Raw genomic sequence first — 6958 nt, forward strand, 5'->3', positions numbered from 1 at the left:
CCTGGTGGCGCAGTGGTTGAGAGTCCGCCTGCCGATGCAGGGGACCACTGAGCTGTGCGACCGGAGCCCGTGCTCCGCAACCGCAGAGGCCGCAACAGTGAGAGGCCCACGTACCGCAAAAAAAAAAAAAGAAAGAAACCTCAAATTTCAGAAGCACCAGCGTACACAATTGCTACACCTTCTTACATATTCATTGAAATTTCCAGATCTTGAAATAATAGTTTATTAACTTAGCTCAGTTAATTAAACTTTTCCCTAGTTGATCAAGAACGTGTTCTTCAACACTAACATATAGTATTTTTACACAGTGTTTGTCTCATGAAGCCCTGAAGGGTGAATAGTGAAGGATTTCAGGACCAAAATGTGTAACAACTCCCATTATTTCTTTGCTTTCTAGCCCAGCAACCTCTCTTCCAGGAGTATTCTGTACTTACTGTTATGAATCTACCTACCAGTAGTTAGGAGCTGACGGTTGCCTTCCGAGAACTCCCAATGTGGTGCTTCCACCTGGTGGTTAAAGTGCTTAACTACAGAGACCTGGTCTCACATGCCTCTTAAAAAAGAAAAATGAACGATTGTGAGAAAAGGTGAAAAAAAGTATTTTTTTACATACAGAGGGCTGTTCTGTTTTTAAGAAAAGCTTTCCCAATTCTATTACAAGTCTGATACCATATCAACTTTTAAAGACCACTGTTTCCTTAAAATGTTTCTCTTTTGCCATTTAAGTAATTTATTGCATGGACAATATTTTTTCAGGATGATTCTTACAACTGTCTTGTCCTCTTGTAAATTAGAGAAAACTGCACAGCTGATTTCCTTGCCAAGCAACAACCTTTACTGAATGCCTACTGTGCACACAATGCATTATATGAGGCACCTGGGGGAACAAGGCAACACAAAAGGATGTTACAATCTGCTATTGAAAGATACAAAGCAGCAAGGCAGTGAATTTAAGTGTGAACAGAGTACCAGGCAACGTGGGGAAAAAAAGGGCGGGGTGAATTCAAGTCTAGCTCAGTGGGTTTATGATCATGAATGGATGCAAGAAGGATATTATTAAACGACTTCTGGTCCTTCCCACCCGCCAGACTCCATCCCAGGCTCTATGCATTTATTGTCTCTTAATTCTAAGGCCACTGAGCAGGTAAGTACCAGATCTGCTATTTTGAATTTAGCCTGTCCCAGTCCACTAGGATGAAAATTATAAGTATTGAGAGACTCAGGAGGCCTATGACCTTTGTTGCAGCAAGAAAGATGAGAGAAGAGAGTGGTGAAAAGAAGGCACCTGTTCCACAGACAGCTGTAAAAGTAAAATGATCAGGCAAACATCTGAGATAATGTCCAACAAGCAGTGAAATTATTGAAGGTTTTTTTTTTAATATTTAAATCAGGGAAGCAACACGAAGATATCTGTAAATTATCTATAAATGAACCAAAAAAAAAAGGTGAAGTCAATTTAGGCAGATGTTACTGTGATCTTGGAAGAAGGCCTAATACAGGGTATTGCCTGGAAAGGTGTGGATCAAAAATAAGCACATAAAAACACTAAAACTTAACTGAGAAATAAATGAAATTCACCTAACATGACAGTAACAAAAAATGTTTTGAAAAAGCTGAAATTTTGAATATGAAAGGTATTTTGATAAGCTGACTTCAAGTTGTTGCGTGAACATATAAATAGTTGTATTCTGAAGGCAGATCTATAGGACTGAAAGGATGAGAGGGCAATGTTGGGAATTCCCTGGTAGTCCAGTGGTTAGGACTCAATGCTTTCACTGCCATGGGCCCGGGTTTCATCCCTGGTCAGGGAACTAAGATCCCACAAGCCGCGGCAAAAAAAAAAAAAAAAAAAAAGAGCGAGAGAGGCAATGTCTGTCAATTTTTTAAAATAGGAATTTTTAAAGGAGAGTTTTAGAAGAGTGATAAGAATTCAAGTATGTTTTAGGATCACCACCCTCCTAAAAACAATCAATTATGGTTCTCTTATCCAAAATAATAATAGTCTAACAATATTTTAATATATAATTTCAAATACATTACCTGCTAGTAAATTACTAAACACACGTGGAGTCTCCCAACTGCTTGTCACTTCACAATGCCCTTGTTCTATTTTCTGTTGCTCTTTGCTAGTTCCTGTTAACAGTTCATTTTACAATTTGTTATTATAATTAAACACTTCTGAGCACCTTCTAAATGTGCTGGTGCTTTCAGATAATTATCTTTTTAAAGCAGTATTTGTAAATGTCAAAAATTCCCTATCATATCTAATTGAAAACTGGCTGCATGATAGACAATATGGCTACAAACTTTTAAACAACTGGTACTTTTTAAAGAAATAATTATTAAGAAATAATTTTTTATAAATACTAAATCAAAACCCAATTCAGAATCCACATAACCAGAAAATGCAACTACCAACTTTTCACAATACAATGAATGACAACTTGCAGTTATTGTCATCAGCCTACAGACCTAAACACTAATCAGTACCTTTAAAACATTTATTAAAATTAAAAATCTAAATTATGCCAACTAACCCTGGTTTAGCTTTGGGACCCACAATCTCCTGCTTTTAAAGCCGGCTTCAAGACTCAAGTCCCAGTGCTTTGATTCATTCAATAAACTCTTATTGAGCACCTGTATGTGTATCACAATCAAGAAGATGTTCTTGGCTTCATGGAATTTAGTTTCATAGATGACAGGGAGAAGTTACAGGCAATTACGATAGGGCTTTTCATGCTGACAAGTGACAGGGTAGCTAACCCTAGTCCCATCCATGCACTAGCTACATCTCTTCCAGACCGTTCAGAACTATCACGTGTTGAGAAACCACTTAAGCCAGGCTGCCATATGGTAACACAAGTGAACAGGATAGGGAGACAACAGCATTTCGTGGCCCTACTAAATTGTAACACCATTCTCTCATGTTGGTCTTATTCGATGTCTTAGAGGCTCCCAACTGCCCATATATTTGTACTTCCAAAGTGGGGAGGCATGGCCCTTCCAAAAAAAAAAGCATATTCAGACTACTGCCTTTGATTATCCAAATAGATGATATTCAAGTATAATTTTTATTTTAACAAAACTAATTATAATGAGAGAGAAATGTGGCCAAGATGGCAGAAATGGGAAAACCCTGAGCACACCTCCTCCCATGGGCACACCTCCTCCCATGGGCACACCAAAATTACAACAGGGAAACTATTGATGAGAAAAACTGGAAGACTAGCAGAAAAGATCTTCAACCAAAGATATAAAGAAGGAACCACAATGAGGAGGGTAAGAGGGGTGGTGATGTAGTATAGTCAAAATCCATACCCGCGGGTGTGTCACCCACCAAGGAGCAAGTGGTCAGCCCCACACTGGGCTCCCCAGCCCGGGGAGTCCTGCACCAAGAGGATGAGCCCTAGAATGTCTGACTTTAAAGGCCAGCAGGGCTTACTTTTGGGAGAGCCAGAGGACTGTGGGAAATAGAGACACCACTCTTAAAGGTGCACACAAACTCTCACATCCTCCAGGACCCAGAGTATAAGCAGTAATTTGAAAGGAGCATCAGTCTCACCATCTGATCTTGGAGTCTCCTGAAGAGGTAGGAGGCAACTGCAGCTCACCCTGGGGACACAGACACTGGCAGCAACCATCTTTGGGAGCTTGCTCTACCACATGAACACCGTGCTGGCAAGTGACATTTTGGAGTCCTTGCTCTAGCTTATTAGCCTTGGGATCCAGCCCCTCCCACCAGCCCGTGGTTATCAGCACTGGGATGCCTCAGCCCAAGCAACCAACCAGGTGGAGAGACAGCCCCACCCACCACCAGGCCTGCCGCCTTAAGATCCCCTAAGCCCACAGTCAACCCAGGACCTGGCTCTGTCTACCAGAGGCCTCAGACCCTGGCCCTGCCTACCAATGGGCTGGCACTAGCCACAGGACCAGGCTCACCCACCAGTGGGTAGACACCAGTCTCGGGATCCCATGGGCACCAGCCCTACCCACCACCAGGCCAAAACACCAGCTCCAGGACCCCCAGGACCTGGATCTGCCAACCAGTGAGCCAGCACTAGCCCCAGGACACCCTGGGCCTTGGCCCTGCCCACCATCAAGTGGACACCAGCCCCAGGACCACTTCAGCACTGCAGCCTACAGTATCAGGACCCAGCCCATCCACCAGTAGGCCTGCACCAGTCACAAGACCCTTTGGGCCCTGGCCCTGCCCAACAGCAGGCCAAAATCAGCTCTGGGACACCTTGGGACCCTCAGCCAGCTGGTCCAGGATCCAGCCCCACCTACCAGCAAGACACCAGGTCTAGGACCCTTAGGGCCCTGCAGCCAGAGACCTGGGAATGCAGTTCTGCCCACCAGTGAGCTAGCACTAGCTCCAGCACTGTCTACCTGCAGGCCAACATCAGCCCCAGGAACCCCCAGGCCCCAATCCCACCCACCAGCAGGCAGACACCAGCTCCAAGACCCTTTGGACCCATTAGCCAGCTGCCCCAGGCTCCAGCCCCATTCACCAGTGGGCCAACACCAGCTTTGGGACACCTCAGACCCAGCAGCCAGCTGTGTCAGGAACTGGCCCCACCCACCAGCAAGCCAACATTAGATCCAGGACACACTCCCCCACCTCCATCCCCCGTAACCACCCACTCTAGTAACCAGCTCCACTCACTAGTGGATTAGCTGGAGCCCAGGATCCCCCAGGGCCCCATAGCCAGCAACCTTGTAATCCAGCCCTACCCACAAGAAGATGACAGCCCCTGCACAAGGCAGGGCTTGGAAACCAACAGGGCCAGCCACACCCACCAGATGGCCCATAGTAATCAGCCCACCACAACAGAAGGGTTCAAACAGCCCAAATAGGGGGCACTCTTAGAGCATATATCCCTAGTCACCAGGTAATGATCATAATGATGTTCAGAACTTTAGATAAAATTCTATGGGTGAACAGAGCAAAAAGTTATACAGTTTTAACGAAGAGTTAGAAAATATAAAAGAAGAGCCAAACAGAGATGAAGACTACAATAACTGAAATGAAAAATACACTAGAAAGAATCAACAGTAGATTAGATGGTACAGAGGAATGGATCCACAAGCTAGAAGACAGAGTAGTGGGAATCACTGGAGCTGAACAGAAAAGCAAACAGACAAGCAAACAAATAGAAAGAAATCAGGACAATCCCAATGTTCATAGCAGCATTATTTACAATAGCCAAGATATGGAAGCAACCTAAGTGTCCATCAACAGACAAATGGATAAATAAGATGTGGTATATATACCACAAAAGAGAATGGAATTTTGCCATTTGAAACATGGATGGACTTGAAGGGTGTTATGTTTAGTGAAATAAGTCAGAGAAAGCCAAATAATGTATGATATCACTTATATGTATAATCTGAAAAATAAAACAAACTTGTGAATGTAGCAAAAAGAAACAGACTTACAAATAGAAACAAGCTAGTGTTTACCAATGGGGAGAGGGGAGAGGGGAGAAGGAAGAGGGGAGGGGCAAGATAGGGGTAGAAGATTAACAGGTACAAATTACTATGTATAAAATAAATAAGCTACAAGGATATATTGTGCAGCACAGGGAATATAGCTAATATTTTGTAACTATAAATGGGGTATAATGCCACAACTAGAAAAATGGAAACTACAAAAGGAAAAATCTCATTGGTAAAGACAAATATACAGTAAAGGTAGTCAGTCAACGATGTACAAAGCTAGTAAAAAGGTTAAAAGACAAAAGTAGTAAAACTGTCTATATCCACAATAAGTAGTGAGGGGATACACACACAAAAAAAGATATAAAACGTGATGTCAAAAACAGTTAACATGGGGGGGATGATTAGTAAAAATGCAGGATTGTTGAAATGCATTTGAACTTAAGAGATCAGCAGCTTAAAATAATCACAGGTAGGTAGGTAGGTAGGTAGGTAGACAGACAGACAGACAGGTAGATAAATACCTTATGGTAACTAGAAATCAAAAACCTATAATATAAACACACAGGAAAAAGAAAGGAATTCAAACATAACATTAAAGAAAAGTCTTCAAATCACAAGGGAAGAGATCAAAAGAAGGACCAAAAACAACTATTAAAAACAACCCCAGGGGCTTCCCTGGTGGCGCAGTGGTTGACAGTCTGCCTGCCAGTGCAGGGGACACGGGTTTGAGCCCTGGTCTGGGAAGATCCCACATGCCACGGAGCAACTGGGCCCGTGAGCCACAATTACTGAGATTGCGCGTCTGGAGCCTGTGCTCCGCAACGAAGAGTAGCCTCCACTAGCCACAATTAGAGAAAGCCCATCTGCAGCAACAAAAGACCCAATACAGCCAAAAATAAATAAATAAATTTATTTTTAAAAAAACACATAAAGCAATATTAACAGACATAAAGGGAGAAACTGACAGTAATACAGTAATACTAGGTAGGCCTTAAATGACATATTAGACCACATGAACTTAATAGATATATACAGAACATTTCATCCAAAAGCCACAGAATACATTCATTTCAAATGCACAAGGAATAAGCTCCAGGACAGATCACATACTAGGCCACAAAACAAGTCTCCATAAATGTAACAAAACTGAAATCATATCAAGCATCTTTTCTGACCACAATCAACTATAATACAAAAACTGCAAAAAACACAACCCCAAAACAATGAACAAAATGGCAATAAGTACCTATCAAAAAAATACCTATCAAAAATCACATTAAATGTGAATGTGAGGCTAACCAATATGCTACTAAACAACCAATGGATCACTGAAGATATCAAAAAAGAAATTTAAAAATACCTGGAAACAAATGAAAACAAAAACACAACAATCCAAAATCTATGGGATGCAGCAAAAGCAGTTCTAAAAGAAAAGCTTACAGTGACACAAGCCTACCTCAGGAAAGAAGAAAAAACCTGAAATAAACAACCTAATCTTACACCTAAAGGAACCAGA

The sequence above is a fragment of the Lipotes vexillifer genome, unplaced genomic scaffold (assembly GCF_000442215.2).
Source record: "Lipotes vexillifer unplaced genomic scaffold, Lipotes_vexillifer_v1.1 scaffold602, whole genome shotgun sequence".
In the NCBI taxonomy this organism is placed as follows: Eukaryota; Metazoa; Chordata; class Mammalia; order Artiodactyla; family Lipotidae; genus Lipotes; species Lipotes vexillifer.